Source organism: Triticum urartu, chromosome 6 (assembly GCF_003073215.2).
Source record: "Triticum urartu cultivar G1812 chromosome 6, Tu2.1, whole genome shotgun sequence".
In the NCBI taxonomy this organism is placed as follows: Eukaryota; Viridiplantae; Streptophyta; class Magnoliopsida; order Poales; family Poaceae; genus Triticum; species Triticum urartu.
The window spans coordinates 224,567,736-224,588,170 of NC_053027.1; positions in this window are offsets into that span (position 1 = coordinate 224,567,736).

Here is a 20,435-nt window from a genome sequence, read left to right on the forward strand (position 1 = left end):
CCAGGAGCTTCTGCCCGGTTTACCTCCAGCGGATTACCGGTTCCTGCTCCTGGGGTGTTGAAAAGGTCTCTGGCCTCGAAAACCGAAGGCAAACGGGATCGGTACTTCCTCTTCATGACTTCATGCGACGCGTTCTGGTCCAACATGAGCCTGTAGGCTTGTGCGTCTAAAGCGGCCCGCTCCGTGGTCATCCTGGCATACTCAGCTACCAGGTCCGCCTTGGCCTGGGTGATTTGTTCCCTCACCTTTGCAATCTCCGCGTTGTGGACTTCCTGATCCGCCGGGTTAGCTTCTGCCATAAGCACAACCAATGCATCAAATAGATCTGATAGAACTTGAGCCGGCGGGCGTACAGAGCCTCCTGCCCCGGCAGCCGTCACCGCTACTGAACCGGAGGTTACTGGCGCAGCGTTCGAAGAATGAAGCGCTGCTTGTGTGCCGTCCATGAATATTCCAACTCGGTTGGGTAGATCAGAGGGGTTCGGAATACTATCGCCATCGGAACAGCCCCCAATTCGGCCATCTTGTAGCTGATATAGAGATTCGGTTTCTCCGGTTGATGACTCGTCGCCGGAATAAACGACGGTCTCGCCGCGAGATTCCGATCCATCCTCATAGCTTCCTCCATGGATGACTCCCACCAAGGCACGCTTCACGGCCGGTTTAACCCGGGCGGATCGCGCACGCTGAGCCGTTTCGACGGGGTCGGTGCAGATGTCCGGCTCAGGGCCCGGTTCACCGATCTTGCCGATGAAGACGTGTATGCCACCAAAGGGGACCCGGTACCCGTACTCAACTGAGCCGGCCTCGGGGCCCCAGCCTGCATCGTTGATGTAGATCTTGCCGCGACGACTCTTATCATCCGGCCCACAGCGTAGCCCTCGAGTCCTTCAAAGCGGCCCTCCAAGAACTTGAAACCATCGTGCGATAGCCCCACGGTGGGCGCCAACTGTCGTGGTTTTGTCACGGCAGATGTCCTAGAGAAAGGACTTAGTCGTGGAGCCATCGCAACGGGTTAGCTTGAAGGGGTTAAAGCGGACACAGGGACGCAAGAGAGTTTATACTAGTTCGGCCCCTTCGATGAAGGTAAAAGCCTACGTCTAGTTGTGATGGAATTGATGGGGTTTCGATGACTAGGGAGCAAACAAGCTTCGCCTAAGTCTCGAGTTGTTGTCTGTTGTCCTTGAACCGCCGCCGGGTCGTCCCCTTATATACACGGGTGACGCCCGTCGATTCACAGAGTCCCAATACCGGCTCATAGATGTGTCCGGTTTGGTCTCTACTTATTCCTAACTTACAATACAAGTTACATACCAACGCCGGTTTACGGCTACAGGCCTTGAACCAACTATGGGCCTTGAGCCCTCATCTGCCTTCTTGGGTTTTAACATAGTTAACTACTGACGAAGTTAACCCGGCCCAGATAGGCCGGTTTACGCCCAGTAGTGATATCCCCAACAAGCAGGTTGCCTCGTCATCCCTGGACACCGTCGTCGCCTGCAAGGGATTCCTCTCCTCCAACGGCGTCGCCTTCACCTGCACCACCAGCCGGAGTTGCGGGATCGGTAGCACCGCCGGTCGGCGGTGCGGGAGCGAAGGCGTGGAACCTCTTCAGCAGGGCCTCCACTGACCCTTCACAGCTGCAGTAGCGGCCTCGTAATGCTCGTCTTTCACATGCTCCAGCAGCTCGTCAAGGCAGGCAGCGGGATCGCGAAGGTGGAGGTGGCTAAAGACGCGCGTCACCGTAGTTGAGGAGAGAACGTGGGGTTCTCCCTCCGCCATGGGACCGATGCCGCTCATGACGTCCTCAAGCGCATCAACCAGAAAAGGAACCAGCTAGTTGGGGCCCTCGTCATCAGCAACCAGCGGCTCCTCCAAGCCCTTCTCATAGAGCGACTTCATCGCCGTTCGAGCCTTCTCTTCAAGGAGCTCGAAGGCCGCACGGTCCTCAGTCAGGACCTTCGCCTTGGCGTCAAGCTCGGCCTTCTCCGCCTTCAGCTTCTGCTCCAGCTCTTCCAGCCGGTCGCGCTTCGTGGCCTGCGCCTTCGCCAAGTGCTCCAGTTCGGCGTCATGATCCTTGACGGCGTCCTCTTGGGCTTTCATCTTCTCCTCCTCCGCCTTGCGGTCTCGGGCTTCCTTCACGTGCCCCCTCTGCACGATCTCCAGCTCGTCCACCAGCGATCCTGGGTGGCTTCGGCATCCTTCAGCCCCACCTCACGGGCGGCCACAGCTTGGGCAACGGCCTCCCTGTCCTTCCCGAAGTCAGCAGCAACTTGGCTCAGTGCCACCCGGACGGATGCGTCGGAATGCAGCCAGCCGGAAACCAGTTCCAGGCGTCCGGCCACCAGGCAACGGTCGGAGCCCTGAAGGTCTTCTTGCAGCAGGGCCATCACAGAAAGAGCCCGCTCCAGGACGTCAGGAGAGGCGTGATACGTCTCCAACATATCTATAATTTTTGATTGTTTCATGCTATAATATTATCAACCTTGGATGTTTTATATGCATTTATATGCTATTTTATATGATTTTTGGGACTAACCTATTAACCCAGAACCCAGTGCCAGTTTCCGTTTTTCCCTTGTTTCAGTGTTTCACAGAGAAAGAATATCAAACGGAGTCCAAACGGAATGAAACCTTCGGAAAAGTTATTTTTGGAAAGAAAGCAATATAGGAGACTTGGAGTGCATGTCAGGGGATCAACAAGGAGAGCACGAGGCAAGGGGGCACACCCACCCCCCTGGGCGCACCCTCCACCCTCGTGGTCCCCTCGTGGCTCCACTGATGTATTTCTTCCGCCTATATATATCCATATACCCTAAAACTATCGACGACGAGAATATATCGGGAGTTTCGCCGTCAGAAGCCTCCGTAGCCATCGAAAGCCAATCTAGACCCGTTCCGGCACCCTGCCGGAGGGGGAATCCCTCTCTGGTGGCCATCTTCATCATCCCGATGCTCTCCATGACAAGGAGGGAGTAGTTCTCCCTCGGGGCTGACGGTATGTACGAGTAGCTATGTGTTTGATCTCTCTCTCTCGTGTTCTTGAGGTGATACGATCTTGATGTATCGCGAGCTTTGCTATTATAGTTGTATCTTATAATGTTTCTCCCCCTCTACTCTCTTGTAATGGATTGAGTTTTCCCTTTGAAGTTATCTTATCGGATTGAGTCTTTAAGGATTTGAGAACACTTGATGTATGTCTTGCGTGGGATACCCGTGGTGACAATGGGGTATTCTATTGATCCACTTGATGTATGTTTTGGTGATCAACTTGCGGGTTCCACCCATGAACCTATGCATAGGGGTTGGCACACATTTTCGTCTTGACTCTCCGGTAGAAACTTTGGGGCACTCTTTGAGGTTCTATGTGTTGGTTGAATAGATGAATATGAGATTGTGTGATGCATATCGTATAATCATACCCACGGATACTTGAGGTGACATTGGAGTATCTAGGTGACATTAGGGTTTTGGTTGATTTGTGTCTTAAGGTGTTATTCTAGTACGAACTCTAGGGCTATTTGTGACACTTATAGGAATAGCCCAACGGATTGATTGGAAAGAATAACTTTGAGGTGGTTTCGTACCCTACCGTAATCTCTTCGTTTGTTCTCCGCTATTAGTGACTTTGGAGTGACTCTTTGTTGCATGTTGAGGGATAGTTATATGATCAAATTATGTTATTATTGTTGAGAGGACTTGGACTAGTGAAAGTATGAACCCTAGGCCTTGTTTCAACGCATTGCAATACCGTTTACGCTCACTTTTATCATTAGTTACCTGGCTGTTTTTATATTTTCAGATTACAAAAACCTATATCTATTATCCATATTGCACTTGTATCACCATCTCTTCGCCGAACTAGTGCACCTATACAATTTACTATTGTATTGGGTGTGTTGGGGACACAAGAGACTCTTTGTTATTTGGTTGCAGGGTTGCTTGAGAGAGACCATCTTCATCCTAAGCCTCCTACGGATTGATAAACCTTAGGTCATCCACTTGAGGGAAATTTGCTACTGTCCTATAAACCTCTGCACTTGGAGGCCCAACAACGTCTACAAGAAGAAGGTTGTGTAGTAGACATCAAGCTCTTTTCTGGCGCCTTTGCCGGGGAGGTTAGCGCTTGAAGATATATCTTTAGATCTTGCAATCGAATATTTTTGTTTCTTGTTTTATCACTAGTTTAGTTTATAAAAGAAGATTATAAAAAAATATGGAATTATGGGTACCTCATATGCTTCATCTTTTTAATATCTATCGTCAGTATAAGGATTCCGATAATTGTGGTCAAGTGCTAGAAGAAGAATGCATTAGAATGTTTGGCACTAAATTTTGAATGATGAGCATGATTGCAATGTTGTTAGTATGAATTCCTTGAATATCCATGATGCTAATGATATGCAAAGCCACAAGCTTGGGGAAGCTATGTTTGATGAAGATGATATTTTTTGTCCCCCAAGTTTTGATGAGCAAATTTATTATGATGAAAGCATGCCTCCTATTTATGATGATTATATTGATGAAAGTTGTTTCGGAGAGGTCATGACTTTATTTAGTGATGAATCCACTATTTTGGAAGAGGTCCAATTGATTATGAGAACAAAGTTGCTATCTATGATGATTATTGTGATGACATGTATGCTATAAAGAACAATGATATCCATGAAACTTGTCATCATGATTTTAGTTTTCAATTGGATTATGCCTCACATGATAATTATTTTGTTGGGTTTGCTCCCACTATTATTCATGAGAAGAATTTTGCTTGTGTGGAGAGTAATAAAATGTATGCTTGTAGATCATGAAAAGAATGCTTTAGGTGCTGGTTATATTGTTGAATTCATTCATGATGCTACTGAAAATTATTATGAGGGAGGAATATATACTTGTAGGAATTGCAATAATATCAAATTTCCTCCCTATGTGCTTAAAGTTTCAAAGTTATGCTTGTTTTGCCTTCCTATGCTAGTTGGTTATCGTCCCCATAAATTTTTTGCTCACAAAATTCCTATGCATAGGAAGTGGGTTAGACTTAAATGCTATTCATATTCTTCATGATGCTCTCTTTATGTTTCAATTCTTATCCTTTATGTGAGCATCATTGAAATCATCATGCCTAGCTAGGGGTGTTAAACGTTAGCGCTTGTTGGGAGGTAACCCAATTTTATTTTTGTTCCTTGCATTTTGTTCCTGTTTAGTAATAAATAATTCATCTAGCCTCTGTTTAGATGTGGTTTTATATTTTAATTAGTGTTTGTGCCAAGTAGAACATTTGGGAAGACTTGGGGAAAGTCTTTGCGATCATGCTGTAAAAAACAGAAACTTTAGCGCTCACGAGATTTGCTGCCATTTTTTATTGGAGAGTGATATTTAGTTAATTATTTTTGCAGATGATTAATAGATAAATTCCTCACGTCCAGAAATTTATTTTAGAATTTTTGGGGTTTCATAAGTATATGTTTGATCCAGATTACTGTAGACTGTTCTGTTTTTGACAGATTCTGTTTTCTATGTGTTGTTTGCTTATTTTGGTGAATCTATGAGTAGTATCGGAGGGTATGAACCATAGAGGAGTTGGAATACAGTAGATATTAAACCAATATGAATTTATAATGAGTTCACAACAGTACCTAAGTGGTGATTTATTTTCTTATACTAACGGAGCTTACGAGTTTTCTGTTAAGTTTTGTGTTGTGAAGTTTTCAAGTTTTGGGTAAAGATTCGACGGACTATGGAATAAGGAGTGGAAAGAGCCTAAGCTTGGGGATGCCCAAGGCACACCAAGGTAATATTAAAGGACAACCAAGAGCCTAAGCTTGGGGATGCCCCGGAAGGCATCCCCTCTTTCGTCTTAGTTCATAGGTAACTTTACTTGGAGCTATATTTTTATTTACCACATGATATGTGTTTTGCTTGGAGCGTCATTTTATTTTATTTAGTTTTGCTTGATGTTTGAATAAAATACCAAGATCCGAAATTCTTAAATGTTAGAGAGTCTTCACATAGTTTCATAATTATTCGACTACTCATTGATCTTCACTTATATCTTTTGGAGTAGTTTGTCATTTGCTCTAGGGCTTCACTTATATCTTTCTAGAGCACGGTGGTGGTTTTATTTTATAGAAATAGATGAACTCTCGTGGCTCACTTATATTATTTTGAGAGTCTTTTAGAACAGCATGATAATTTGCTTTGGTTATGAAACTAGTGCTAATATGATGGGCATCCAAGAGGGATATAATAAAAACTTTCATATAAGTGCATTGAATACTAAGAGAAGTTTGATACTTGATGATTGTTTTGAGATATGGATATAGTGATATCAAAGTTGTGCTAGTTGGGTAGTTGTGAATTTGAGAAATACTTGTGTTGAAGTTTGCAAGTCCCGTAGCATGCACGTATGGTAAACGTTATGTAACAAATTTGAAACATGAGGTGTTATTTGATCGTCTTCCTTATGAGTGGCGGTCAGGGATGAGCGATGGTCTTTTCCTACCAATCTATCCCCCTAGGAGCATGCGCGTAATGCTTGGTTTTTGATGACTTGTAGATTTTTGCAATAAGTATGTGAGTTCTTTATGACTAATGTTGAGTCCATGGATTATACGCACTCTCACCCTTCCATCATTGCTAGCCTCTTCGGTACCGTGCATTGCCCTTTATCACCTTGAGAGTTGGTGCAAACTTCGCCGGTGCATACAAACCCCGTGATATGATACGCTCTATCACACATAAACCTCCTTATATCTTCCTCAAAACAGCCACCATACCTACCTATTATGGCATTTCCATAGCCATTCCGAGATATATTGCCATGCAACTTTCCACCGTTCCGTTTATTACGACACGCATCATCATTGTCATATTGCTTTGCATGATCATGTAGTCGACATCGTATTTGTGGCAAAGCCACCGTTCATATTTTTTCATACATGTCACTCTTGATTCATTGCTATCCCGGTATACCGCCGTAGGCATTCATATAGAGTCGTACTTTGTTCTAGTATCGAGTTGTAATCATTGAGTTGTAAATAAATAGATGTGTGATGATCATCATTCATAGAGCATTGTCCCAAAAAAAGGCAAAAAAAGAAAGTCCAAATAAAAAAAGGTGAAAGGCCAAATAAAAAAATAAAAAAATAAAAGGGACAATGCTACTATCCTTTTTCTACACTTGTGCTTCAAAGTAGCACCATGATCTTTATGATAGAGAGTCTATTGTTTTGTCACTTCCATATACTAGTGGGAATTTTTCATTATAGAACTTGGCTTGTATATTCCAACAATGGGCCTCCTCAAGTGCCCTAGGTCTTCGTGAGCAAGCAAGTTGGATGCACACCCACTTAGTTTCTTTTGTTGAGCTTTCATACATTTATAGCTCTAGTGCATCCGTTGCATGTCAATCCCTACTCCTTGCATTGACATCACTTGATGGGAATCTCCCTAGACCATTGATTAGCCGCGTTGATGTGAGACTTTCTCCTTTTTGTCTTCTCCACATAACCCCCATCATTATATTCTATTCCACCCATAGTGCTATATCCATGGCTCATGCTCATGTATTGCATGAAAGTTGAAAAAAGTTTGAGATTACTAAAGTATGAAACAATTGCTTGGCTTGCCATCAGGGTTGTGCATGATGAGAGCATTCTTGTGTGATGAAAATGGAGCATGACCAAACTATATTATTTTATAGGGATGAACTTTCTTTGGCCATGTTATTTTGAGAAGACATGATTGCTTAGTTAGTATGCTTAAAGTATTATTATTTTTATGTCAATATTAAACTTTTGTCTTGAATCTTATGGATCTGAATATTCTTGCTACAATAAAGAGAAATAGATGATGAATATGTTAGGTAGCATTCCACATCAAAAATTCTGTTTTTATCATTTACCTACTCGAGGACGAGCAGGAATTAAGCTTGGGGATGCTGATACGTCTCCAACATATCTATAATCTTTTATTGTTCCATGCTATTATATTATCAACCTTGGATGTTTTATATGCATTTATATGCTATTTTATAAGATTTTTAGGACTAACCTATTAACCCAGAGCCCAGTGCCAGTTTCTGTTTTTTCCCTTGTTTCAGTGTTTCACAGAAAAGGAATATCAAACGGAGTCCAAACAGAATGAAACCTTCAGAAAAGTTATTTTTGGAAAGAAAGCAATACAGGAGACTTGGAGTGCACGTCAGGGGATCAACGAGGAGAGCACGAGGCAGGGGGCGCGCCCACCCCCCTGGGCGCGCCCTCCACCCTCGTGGGCCCCTCGTGGCTCCCCTGATGTATTTCTTCCGCCTATATATATCCATATACCCTAAAACTATCGAAGACGAGAATAGATTGGGAGTTCCGCCTCCAGAAGCCTCCGTAGCCATCGAAAGCCAATTTAGACCCGTTCTGACACCCTGTCGGAGGGGGAATTCCTCTCCGGTGGCCATCTTCATCATCCCAGTGCTCTCCATGACGAGGAGGGAGTAGTTCTCCCTCGGGGCTGAGGGTATGTACCAGTAGCTATGTGTTTGATCTCTCTCTCGCTTGTGTTCTTGAGATGATATGATCTTGATGTATCGCGAGCTTTGCTATTATAGTTGGATCTTATAATGTTTCTCCCCCTCTACTCTCTTGTAATGGATTGAGTTTTCCCTTTGAAGTTATCTTATCGGATTGAGTCTTTAAGGATTTGAGAACACTTGATGTATGTCTTGCGTGGGATACCCATGGTGACAATGGGGTATTCTATTGATCCACTTGATGTATGTTTTGGTGATCAACTTGCGGGTTCCACCCATGTACCAATGCATAGGGGTTGGCACACGTTTTCATCTTGACTCTCCGGTAGAAACTTTGGGGCACTCTTTGAGGTTCTATGTGTTGGTTGAATAGATGAATCTGAGATTGTGTGATGCATATCGTATAATCATACCCACGGATACTTGAGGTGACATTGAAGTATCTAGGGGACATTAGGGTTTTGGTTGATCTGTGTCTTAAGGTGTTATTCTAGTACGAACTCTAGGGCTGTTTGTGACACTTATAGGAATAGCCCAACGGATTGATTGGAAAGAATAACTTTGAGGTGGTTTCGTACCCTACCATAATCTCTTCGTTTGTTCTCCGGTATTAGTGACTTTGGAGTGACTCTTTGTTGCATGTTGAGGGATAGTTATATGATCAAATTATGTTATTATTGTTGAGAGTACTTGCACTAGTGAAAGTATGAACCCTAGGCCTTGTTTCAACGCGTTGCAATACCGTTTACGCTCACTTTTATCATTAGTTACCTTGCTGTTTTTATATTTTCAGATTACAAAAACCTATATCTACTAACCATATTGCACTTGTATCACCATCTCTTCGCCGAACTAGTGCACCTATACAATTTACCATTGTATTGGGTGTGTTGGGGACACAAGAGACTCTTTGTTATTTGGTTGCAGGGTTGCTTGAGAGAGACCATCTTCATCCTATGGCTCCTACGGATTGATAAACCTTAGGTCATCCACTTGAGGGAAATTTGCTACTATCCTACAAACCTCTGCACTTGGAGGCCCAACAAAGTCTAAAAGAAGAAGGTTGTGTAGTAGACATCAAGGCGGAGGAACCTGGGATCAGCAGCGCATCAGAAGGGGGAAGAGGCGACGTCATCACCATGGCCTGGGAGGCCAGAGGCTCCTGAGCCTCGGGGAACCCAACACCCGAGCCGCACGTTGGCACCTCCAGAGCCAGCGGGGCCTCGGGGGCTGACTCCTCCCGAGGATGCTCCACCCAGCCTCGTGAAGATGATCGGGCTGGAGAAGCACGAGCACCATCTCCACCTCTACTCATGGAGAGGGGTGCGGCCGCAGGAGGCGATCTGGGCTCAAGCAGCACCACCTCGCCCTCCCTTCTCCTCTTCGCCGCAGGCGTCGGCCTAGTTGCCCAACAAAGAAGAAGAGTCAAGGACAAGCACCAGAAGCAAGAACAAGGCAGGGCGAGAACACTTACTGGTCCACCGCGTCATAGTCCCTCCGCTTTGGGAGCTTGAAGCCGGAGAGCTTCGCGGCCCGAGGCGCGGGCGCGCCAGCTCCAGGAGCAGAAGCAGGGGCAGCAGCTGGGCCGGAAGCAGCTCCAGGCGGCGGTGAGGCGGGAACGTCGTCCCGGGAAAGCAGCGCCAACCTACCCTTCTTCGGAACTACAGGCGGCTCCCCCTTCTCCGGGAGGATGTCGGCCTTGCCATCATCGTTAGGCAGGAGGCAGAGGATGTCGGCCTTGCGCAAGGGGAGGTCTCCCCCGTCTCCTCGGGGGCTGCCTCTGAGTCGCGCTCCTCGTCCTCCTCCTCCTCTTCGTCCCTGCGGGAATCAGCAGAAGACACGTCCACCGTCGCCGTCACCACAGGAACTTCAGAAGGCGCTGGCGGAACTAGGCCGCGCCCGTCAAAGGTGGGCATGGAGGCTACAGCCTCCGCCCCGTCCTTCCGGAGAAACAAGGAAGTGTGGGGATTCGGCAGATACTCTTGGTCGTCTCCGACCAGGAGATGAAGGGCCACGACCAGCTCCTCGTCGGACAAGGCCTCCGGACTCAAGCACAGCTTGTCTTCTCCATCCACAAGCATCCACAAGGGGCGCATGCGTGCCTGGAGAGGAGCCACCCGCAGCGCCAAGAATTCCCTCAGGAGCATAGTCCCCGTCAGCTTCACCGCCCTCGCGTTGCCGGGCCTCAGGTCGGCATTCATCTTCTCCAGCACCAGCTTCGCCCGGTCGTCGGTAACTTCGCGCAGGACCACCCCTCATCAGGCCGGGGCATCCCCGTCGGCAGCTTCAGCCGTGGGTGGACACACTTGGCATCCATCATAACCCACTTGCTCCTGAAGCCATTGGCCTTCTTCCCGGTCTTGGAAATCGCATTAACCTTGCCGGCTGCGATGAAGTTGGTGCATCCCGTGGTGTGGCCGTCGTCAATCCTGAGGTAGAAGAAGTGGCGCAGCAGTGCCACAGACGGCATCACCCCGACGTACGCCTCACAATAAAAGGCAAAGATGGACAAGAGAAGAACGGAGTTGGGATGGAGATGAAGAGCCTATAACCCGTAGTGATGGAGGACCGCATAGAAGAAGTCGGAGAAGGGGGGAATGAGGCCGGCGATGATGCTGCTCATGAAGAAGGGGTAGAAGGAGCTCTTCGAAGCCTCGGGCATGGTGGAGCCAGCTCGAAGCTCAGTCTCACCCTTTTCGTTGTTCTCCCCTACCATCAGCAAGCGCGTGACGGCAAGGTTCTTCGCCGAGACATTGGGCGCCTCCAGAGCCGGCTCGTACCAGGCAGGCAGCGAATCAACCTTGGGCTGTTGGGGCGCCATTGGTCAGAAGCTCAGAAGGAGATCAGAGCAGATCTGGAGATTTTGGAAGCGAGGAGCAAGATAGGGGATCTGGAGCAAGGCAAAGGAAGGCAATGAAGGCAACCATTCCCCGCACCGGCCTTTTGTCAGTCGGGCAGTTGTCGAGGCTGCGTGGGGAAGCGGAGACGCCCATGTCCAATCAATCGCCATGCGCCAGCCGTAGCCGCAGGCTGATGGGGCCCGCGGCGCTCCGTCCTTGCCCTTTGGCTTCGCCTCGAAGCCAAGCCCGAGCGCGCCTTGGGCCCGGGGGCTACTGTCGGTGTTCTGGGAACTTGCCTGCCTAAGGCCCATCTTCACCAGCAAACATTAAAGACCCTTGCGAGGGGTCAAGCCTTGCGAGGCGGACGACGCAAGATATCTCCAGGGGCGGCCTCACCAGGCTGGCTCGCGATGGGCGGAGAGATCAAGGCAAGGAGCACCTCACGAGGTTTTTGTGATGCAAGCCATGACGACTGGTGCCAGGCAGGCGCCAGCGCATAGTGTCCTCATTTCCTCTTTGGTGCTAAAGGGGCAAGCGCAGACGAGGAGTCCCGAGGCATCATGCAAAGGTTTCCATATCGGTGCAACAAGACCAAGACCAGCAGGATGGCAGGACAGAGGTCACCATGGAGCCCAAGACGGCGTCTCCACAAGAGCCTTTGGCAGGCGAAGACTACTTTTGTCAGGATAGCTTGTACTAGTTGTCTCCCTTCGAATTTGGCCGTTGTGGGTTCCCTTCCCGCTCAATATTTGGGAAGAGGACCAGGGCCTCTATAAATAGGACTAGCCACCACCATAGGGGGACATCTCATCTTGGACGCATCTCATCTCGAAGACATCTCATCTTGGACTTGATCCATTCAACAAAGGCCACTAGACAAGCTCACCGAGCTCAAGAACACCTCTCCTCGCGAGGCTGTTCTTCCTTTGTAACTGTTCATCCTCAGCCTAAGAGGCAATCCACCACACCACACTGGAGTAGGGTATGACACCACAATGGTGGCCCGAACCAGTATAAATCTTGTGTCTCATGTTCTTTGGGTTCATCGAGCTAGGCCGTGAGATCATAGAGTGTGCGAGCTAGAGAGGGGGAGAGATCTTTGTGCGCACCCTAGTGTTCGAACCTCAAGGGTTTTGCCGGAACTCGAAATCCGACACCACTCACCTCCAGAAAAAATCACTCTAGCTCTCTCTCTCTCATGTTCTTGCTCCTAGAGCATAGATTTTCGATCTCTTTGCTCAGAGCTCCGTTTCTGAAACCGATTTGGGGGATTGCTACTTGGTATGTGACTCCTCCATTGCTCCAATTAGTCCTTGCTTTAGTGGTTTATATTTTGAGTAGTTAGCTACTCTTGGTGCTACTGAAAATGAGCTTGCATGTTGAATTCTTTGAGTTCCAAGTAGTTTGAATGCTTGATATAGCCTCTAGACATCCATATGAGTAGTTGCTATCAATCTTGTGAAGTTTTGTTGACATCATTTTGTGGCCCAAAAATTTCAGAAATTTCAGAAATTTGCACCTCTTTAGGAGGAGTTCTTCGAGGAGGAGGTCCTCGGAGGCATGGTCGAGTGAGAGCTCGATACGACGTTCCTATGTTGAGCCAAGGGCAAGACCAATATGGGATGCCAATACCAAATCATGCCTCTAGGTGCGGGTATTAAAGAAGAATTTGATCAGTATGTTCATAACACTGAGCTCGCTCCCTTCATCTCACATAAGTGCACTCAGTACTACAATCTTACCCACTCGTTCACCAAAAAAAATTAATTATCATTCTCGTGAATCTAGAGTCTCATTTTGCCTCTATGATAGAACCTTTAGTATCCCTTTAGAAGAATTTTGTGATGCATGCAAAATTCCTTACTGAGGTTCGCAGGACGAATCACCAAAATTAGAATATGAGATGTTCCTGAGTAGCCTCTGTTGTGGTGAGCATAGAGGAGTTGCACAAGCTAGAATAAAAAGTACACAATTCCCATCCATCCATTACTTTGCACCTTTTAATGGCGAATGCATCGTGGGTAAACAAGATTGCAATGCACTCTGCGCCCCGAACTTGTGCCTCATACACACTGCTTTAACAGGCACTAAACGATATAATCTTGGAGCAATTGTTGCACGGAGGCTGCAACACAATGCTGATAGCGGTCATTTATATGGAGGAATTTATGCCTCCCGCTTGCACCTTTGCCTAATGATCCCATTTTACCTAATAGATATTTATATTTTGATGCAATGCAACATCATAAGTTCATTAAGTATGCAGCCACGAATTACAATTATAACTTGGTGTTCGATAAAAAAACCTATTGTACCTCTTATTTTGACTGCACCTACTCTCTTTGATTACCAGAGTAAAGGAAGATACTACATCTATGAGAGAGAGAGGCGCGTGAGCACAACACAGCAGTAGAGGCTTCTCGCCTGGCTAAGGAGGCCGTACCGAGAGCCTCCATGAGCTATCACTCAGACTATTACACAGGTTACGGATGGTGATTTCCAAGCTAGGCGAAAGCCTATGCTTGGGGGAATATGTATTCCCCACCAACATTACATTCATGTTCACATGTTTCATTCCAGTTGTCTGTGTTCATACTTTTTCATTGTATAATCCATGTTATTTTTATTTTCTCGCTTTCTTCTGTGTGTTTCAAAATCTTTGAAAAAATTGAAAAATATTCTTGCTTCTTTTTGATTTTTCTTTCTAGTCTAAATTAGTTGTAGTATTAAAAGAAAACCCAGAAAGATTCCCCATTTCTTCTTTTGCTTGTTGGGAGCTTTCCCGTGTAAATAGTTTTTCTCGTTTTTGTTTTTCCTTCTTTGATTTGCTTTCTTAAAAAATCAAAAACTCCAAAAATACTTTAATGTGTTTCTCTGAAATTCTTTTCTTTGGTTGACTCATACTGAGGAGAAGACCACGATGAACATATGCATTATTGTTGAGCTCACAAAGAGCCCATATTATTTTGTCTTCTCCTTTGAATAAAATGTTGCATCTTCAAGCTTAGTCCACGACACTCTTGCACTATTATTATTTTCATATCATTCAGTTGTGCAAATGAAAGGCAATAATGATGATATTTGATGAAGTGACCATGGCAAGGAAAAGCGAGTATGAACTCAACTTGGTTTTGTCTTGTAAATATGTTTAACTCACTATCCATGATTCAACATATTTTGATTAAACATGGTTATGATGACAATTAGAGATTATAGTTGCTCATGCCATTCTTAAGTAGCTAGGAGTGGATAATGATTTATTTTAGATATCAACATGCATTAAAATGATAATATGGTATCCTCCTATGAATTTTTCGAGTGGCTTGACTTGGCACATGTTCACACATGTAGTTGATTCGAAACCAACATAGCCTCCACGATATTTATGTTCATTGTTGTCGGCGTTCTGGGAATGGGGGTCCCTAGACTTGCCGTCCTGCGGCCCACAGCGTGGCTCCATCAGCGGCCCTGTACGGCCCATCTTCGCCGCAAACACTCACGACCCTCACGAGGGGTCGAGCCTCGCGAGGCGGACGACGCAAGACCTCCTCAGGGGCAAGCCTCACCAGGCTGGCTCGTGAGGGGCGGAGAGATCAAGGCAAGGGACACCTCGCGAGGTTCCTGTGATGCAAGCCATGACGACTGGAGCCAGGCGGGCGCCAGCGCGCAGTGTCCTCGTTTCCTCTTTGGTGCTAAAGAGGCAAGCGTAGGCGAGGAGTTCCGAGGCATTAGGCAAAGGTTTCCACATCGGTGCAACAAGACCAAGACCAGCAGGACCGCAAGACAGAGGTCACCGTGGAGCCAGCGGGGCCTCGGGGGCTGACTCCTCCCGAGGATGCTCCACCCAGCCTCGTGAAGATGATTGGGCTGGAGAAGCACGAGCGCCATCTCCACCTCGCCCTCCCTTCTCCTCTTCGCCGCAGGCGTCGGCCTAGTTGCCCAACAAAGAAGAAGAGTCAAGGACAAGCACCAAAAGCAAGAACAAGGCAGGGCGAGAACACTTACTGGTCCACCGCGGCATAGTCCCTCCGCTTCAGGAGCTTGAAGCCGGAGAGCTTCGCGGCCCGAGCCACGGGCGCGCCAGCTCCAGGAGCAGAAGCAGGGGCAGCAGCTGAGCCGGAAGCAGCTCCAGGCGGCGGTGAGGCAGGAACGTCGTCCCGGGAAAGCAGCGCTGACCTACCCTTCGTCGGAACCACGGGCGGCTCCCCCTTCTCCAGGGGGATGTTGCCCTTGCCATCGTCGTCAGGCAGGAGGCGGAGGATGTCGGCCTTGCGCAAGGAGGTCTCCGCCATCTCCTTGGGGGCTGCCTCTGAGTCGCGCTCCTCGTCCTCCTCCTCCTCTTCGTCCCTGCGGGAATCAGCAGAAGACACATCCACTGTCGCCGTCACCACAGGAACTTCAGAAGCCGCTGGCGGCACTAGGCCGCGCCCATCAAAGGTGGGCATGGAGGCTACGGCCTCCGCCCCGTCCTTCCGGAGAAACCAGGAAGTGTGGGGATTCGGCAGATACTCTTGGTCGTCTCCGACCAGGAGACGGAGGGCCACAACCAGCTCCTCATCGCACAAGGCCTTCGGACTCAAGGAGAGCTTGTCTTCTCCATCCAGAAGCGTCCACAAGGGGCGCGTGCGTGCCTGGAGAGGAGCCACCCGCAGCGCCAAGAATTCCCTCAGGAGCATATCCCCCGTCAGCTTCGCCGCCTTCGTGTTGCCCGGCCTCAAGTCGGCGTTCATCTTCTCCAGCACCAGCTTTGCCCGGTCGTCAGTAAGCTTCGCGCAGGAACACCCCTCATCAGGCCGGGGCATCCCTGTCGGCAGCTCCAGCCGTGGGTAGACACACTTGGCATCCATCATAACCCACTTTCTCCTGAAGCCATCGACCTTCTTCCCGGTCTTGGAAATCGCGTTAACCTTGCCGGCTGCGATGAAGTTGGCGCACCCCGTGGTGTGGCCGTCGTCAATCTGGAGGTAGAAGAAGTGGCGCAGCAGTGCCACGGACGGCATCACCCCGACGTACGCCTCACAGTAAAAGGCAAAGATGGACAAGAGAAGAACGGAGTTGGGATGGAGATGAAGAGCCTATAACCCATAGTGATCGAGGACCGCATGGAAGAAGTCGGAGAAGGGGGGAACGAGGCCGGCGACGCTGCTGCTCATGAATAAGGCGTAGAAGGAGCTCTTCGAAGCCTCGGGCATGGTGGAGCCAGCTCGAAGCTCGATCTCACCCTTCTCATTGTTCTCCCCTGCCGTCAGCAAGCGCGTGACGGCGAGGTTCTTCGCCGAGACATTGGGCGCCTCCAGAGCCGGCTAGTACCAGGCAGGCGGCGAATCAACCTTGGGCTTTTGGGGCGCCATTGGTCGGAAGCTCAGAAGGAGATCGGAGAAGATCTGGAGATTTTGGAAGCGAGGAGCGAGAGAGGGGATCTGGAGCAAGGCGAGGGAAGGCAATGAAGGCAACCATTCCCCGCACCGGCCTTTTGTCAGTCGGGCAGTTGCCGAGGCTGCGTGGGGAAGCGGAGACGCCCATGTCCAATCAATCGCCACGCGCCAGCCGTAGCCGCAGGCTGATGGGGCCCGCGGCGCTCCGTCCTTGCCCTTTGGCTTCGCCTCGAAGCCAAGCCCGAGCGCGCCTTGGGCCCGGGGGCTACTGTTGGCGTTCTGGGAACGGGGGTCCCCAGACTTGCCTGCCTAAGGCCCATCTTCACCAGCAAACATTCAAGACCCTTGCGAGGGGTCAAGCCTTGCGAGGCGGACGACGCAAGATATCTCTAGGGGCGGCCTCACCAGGCTGGCTCGCGATGGGCGGAGAGATCAAGGCAAGGAGCACCTCACGAGGTTTCTATGATGCAAGCCATGACGACTGGTGCCAGGCAGGCGCCAGCGCGCAGTGTCCTCATTTCCTCTTTGGTGCTAAAGGGGCAAGCGCAGACGAGGAGTCCCGAGGCATCATGCAAAGGTTTCCATATCGGTGCAACAAGACCAAGACCAGCAGGACGGCAGGACAGAGGTCACCATGGAGCCCAATATGGCGTCTCCACCAGAGCCTTTGGCAGGCGAAGACTACTTTTGTCAGGATACCTTGTACTAGTTGTCTCCCTTCGAATTTGGCCGTTGTGGGTTCCCTTTCCGCTCAATATTTGGGAAGAGGAACAGGGCCTCTATAAATAGGACTAGCCACCACCATAGGGGGACATCTCATCTCGAAGACATCTCATCTTGGACTAGATCCATTCCACCAAGGCCACCAGACAAGCTCACCAGGCTCAAGAACACCTCTCCTCGCGAGGCTGTTCTTCCTCTGTAAGTGTTCATCCTCAGCCAAGAGGCAATCCACCACACCACACTGGAGTAGGGTATGACACCACAATGGTGGCCCGAACCAGCATAAATCTTGTGTCTCATGTTCTTTGGGTTCGTTGAGCTAGGCCGTGAGATCATAGGGTGTGCGAGCTAGAGAGGGGGAGAGATCTTTGTGCGCACCCTAGTGTTCGAACCTCAAGGGTTTTGCCGGAACCCGAAATCCGACACCACTCACCTCCAGAAAAAATCAATCTAGCTCTCTCTCTCTCTCGTGTTCTTGCTCCCAGAGCATAGATTTTCGATCTCTTTGCTCAGAGCTCCGTTTCTGAAACTGATTTGGGGGATTGCTACTTGGTATGTGACTCCTCCATTGCTCCAATTAGTCTTTGCTTTAGTGGTTTATATTTTGAGTAGTTAGCTACTCTTGGTGCTACTGAAACTGAGCTTGCATGTTGAATTCTTTGAGTTCCAAGTAGTTTGAATGCTTGATATAGCCTCTAGACATCCCTATGAGTCGTTGCTATCAATCTTGTGAAGTTTTGTTGACATCATTTTGTGGCCCAAAAATTTCAGAAATTTGTTCGTAAAAAATGCACCTCTTTAGGAGGAGTTCTTCTAGGAGGAGGTCCTCGGAGACATCATCGAGTGAGAGCTCGATACGACGTGCCTATGTTGAGCCAAGGGCAAGATCAATACGGGATGCCGATACCAAAACATGCCTCTGACCGTGTGACGAGTTCATGATAGGTGCGGGTATTAAAGAAGAATTTGATCAGTATGTTCATAACACTGAGCTCGCTCCCTTCATCTCAGATAAGTGCACTCAGTACTACAATCTTACCCACTCGTTCACCAAAAAAATTATCATTCTCGTGAATCTAGAGTCTCATTTTGCCTCTATGATAGAACCTTTAGTATCCCTTTAGAAGAATTCTATGATGCATGCAAAATTCCTTACTGAGGTTCGCTGGACGAATCACCAAAATTAGATTATGAGATGTTCCTGAGTAGCCTCGGTTGTGGCGAGCATAGAGGAGTTGCACAAGCTAGAATAAAAAGTACACAATTCCCATCCATCTGTTACTTCGCACCTTTTAATGGCGAATGCATCGTGGGTAAACAAGATTGCAGTGCACTCTGTGCCTCGAACTTGTGCCTCATACACACTGCTTTAACAGGCACTAAACGATATAATCTTGGAGAAATTGTTGCACGGAGGCTGCAAAACAATGCTGATAGCGGTCATTTATATGGAGGAATTTATGCCTCCTGCTTGCACCTTTACCCAATGATCCCGTTTTACCCAATAGATATTTATATTTTGATGCAATGCAACATCATAAGTTCATTAAGTATGCAGCCACGAATTACAATTATAACCTGGTGTTCGATAAAAAAACCTATTGTACCTCTTATTTTGACTGCACCTACTCTCTTTGATTACCAGAGTAAAGGAAGATACTACATCTATGAGAGAGAGAGGCGCGTGAGCACAACACAGCAGTAGAGGCTTCTCGCCTGGCTAAGGAGGTCGTACCGAGAGCCTCCATGAGCTATCACTCAGACTATTACACAGGTTACGGATGGTGATTTCCAAGCTAGGCGAAAGCCTATGCTTGGGGGAATATGTATTCCCCACCAACATTACATTCATGTTCACATGTTTCATTCCAGTTGTCTGTGTTCATACTTTTTCATTGTATAATCCATGTTATTTTTATTTTCTCGCTTTCTTCTGTGTGTTTCAAAATCTTTGAAAAAATCGAAAAATATTTCTTGCTTCTTTTTGATTTTTCTTTCTAGTCTAAATTAGTTGTAGTATTAAAAGAAAACCCAGAAAGATTCCCCATTTCTTCTTTTGCTTGTTGGGTGCTTTCCCGTGTAAATAGTTTTTATTATTTTTGTTTTTCCTTCTTTGATTTGCTTTTAACTCCAAAAATACTTTAATGTGTTTCTCTGAAATTCTTTTCTTTGGTTGAGTCATACTGAGGAGAAGACCAGGATGAACATATGCATTATTGTTGAGCTCACAAAGATCCCATATTATTTTGTCTTCTCCTTTGAATAAAATGTTGCATCTTCAAGCTTAGTCCACGACACTCTTGCACTATTATTATTTTCATATCATTCAGTTGTGCAAGTGAAAGGCAATAATGACGATATTTGATGAAGTGATCGTGGCAAGGAAAAGTGAGTATGAACTCAACTTGGTTTTGTCTTTGTAAATATGTTTAACTCAGTATCCATGATTCAACATATTTTGATTAAACATGTTTATGATGACAATTAGAGATTATAGTTGCTCATGCCATTCTTAAGTAGCTAGGAGTGGATAATGATTTATTTTATGTATCAACATGCATTAAAATGATAATATGGTATCCTCCTCTGAATGTTTCGAGTGGCTTGACTTGGCACATGTTCATACATGTAGTTGATTCGAAACCAACATAGCCTCCATGATATTTATGTTCATGGTTGTCAGCATTCTGGGAACGAGGGTCCCCAGACTTGCCTGTCTGCGGCCCACAACGTGGCTCCACCAGCGGCCCTATACGACCCATCTTTTCCGCAAACACTCACGACCCTAGCGAGGGGTCGAGCCTCGTGAGGCGGACGACGCAAGACCTCCTCAGGGGCAAGCCTCACTAGGCTGGCTCGTGAGGGGCGGAGAGATCAAGTCAAGGGACACCTCGCGAGGTTCCTGTGATGCAAGCCATGACGACCTGATCCAGGCGGGCGCCAGCGCGCAGTGTTCTCGTTTCCTCTTTGGTGCTA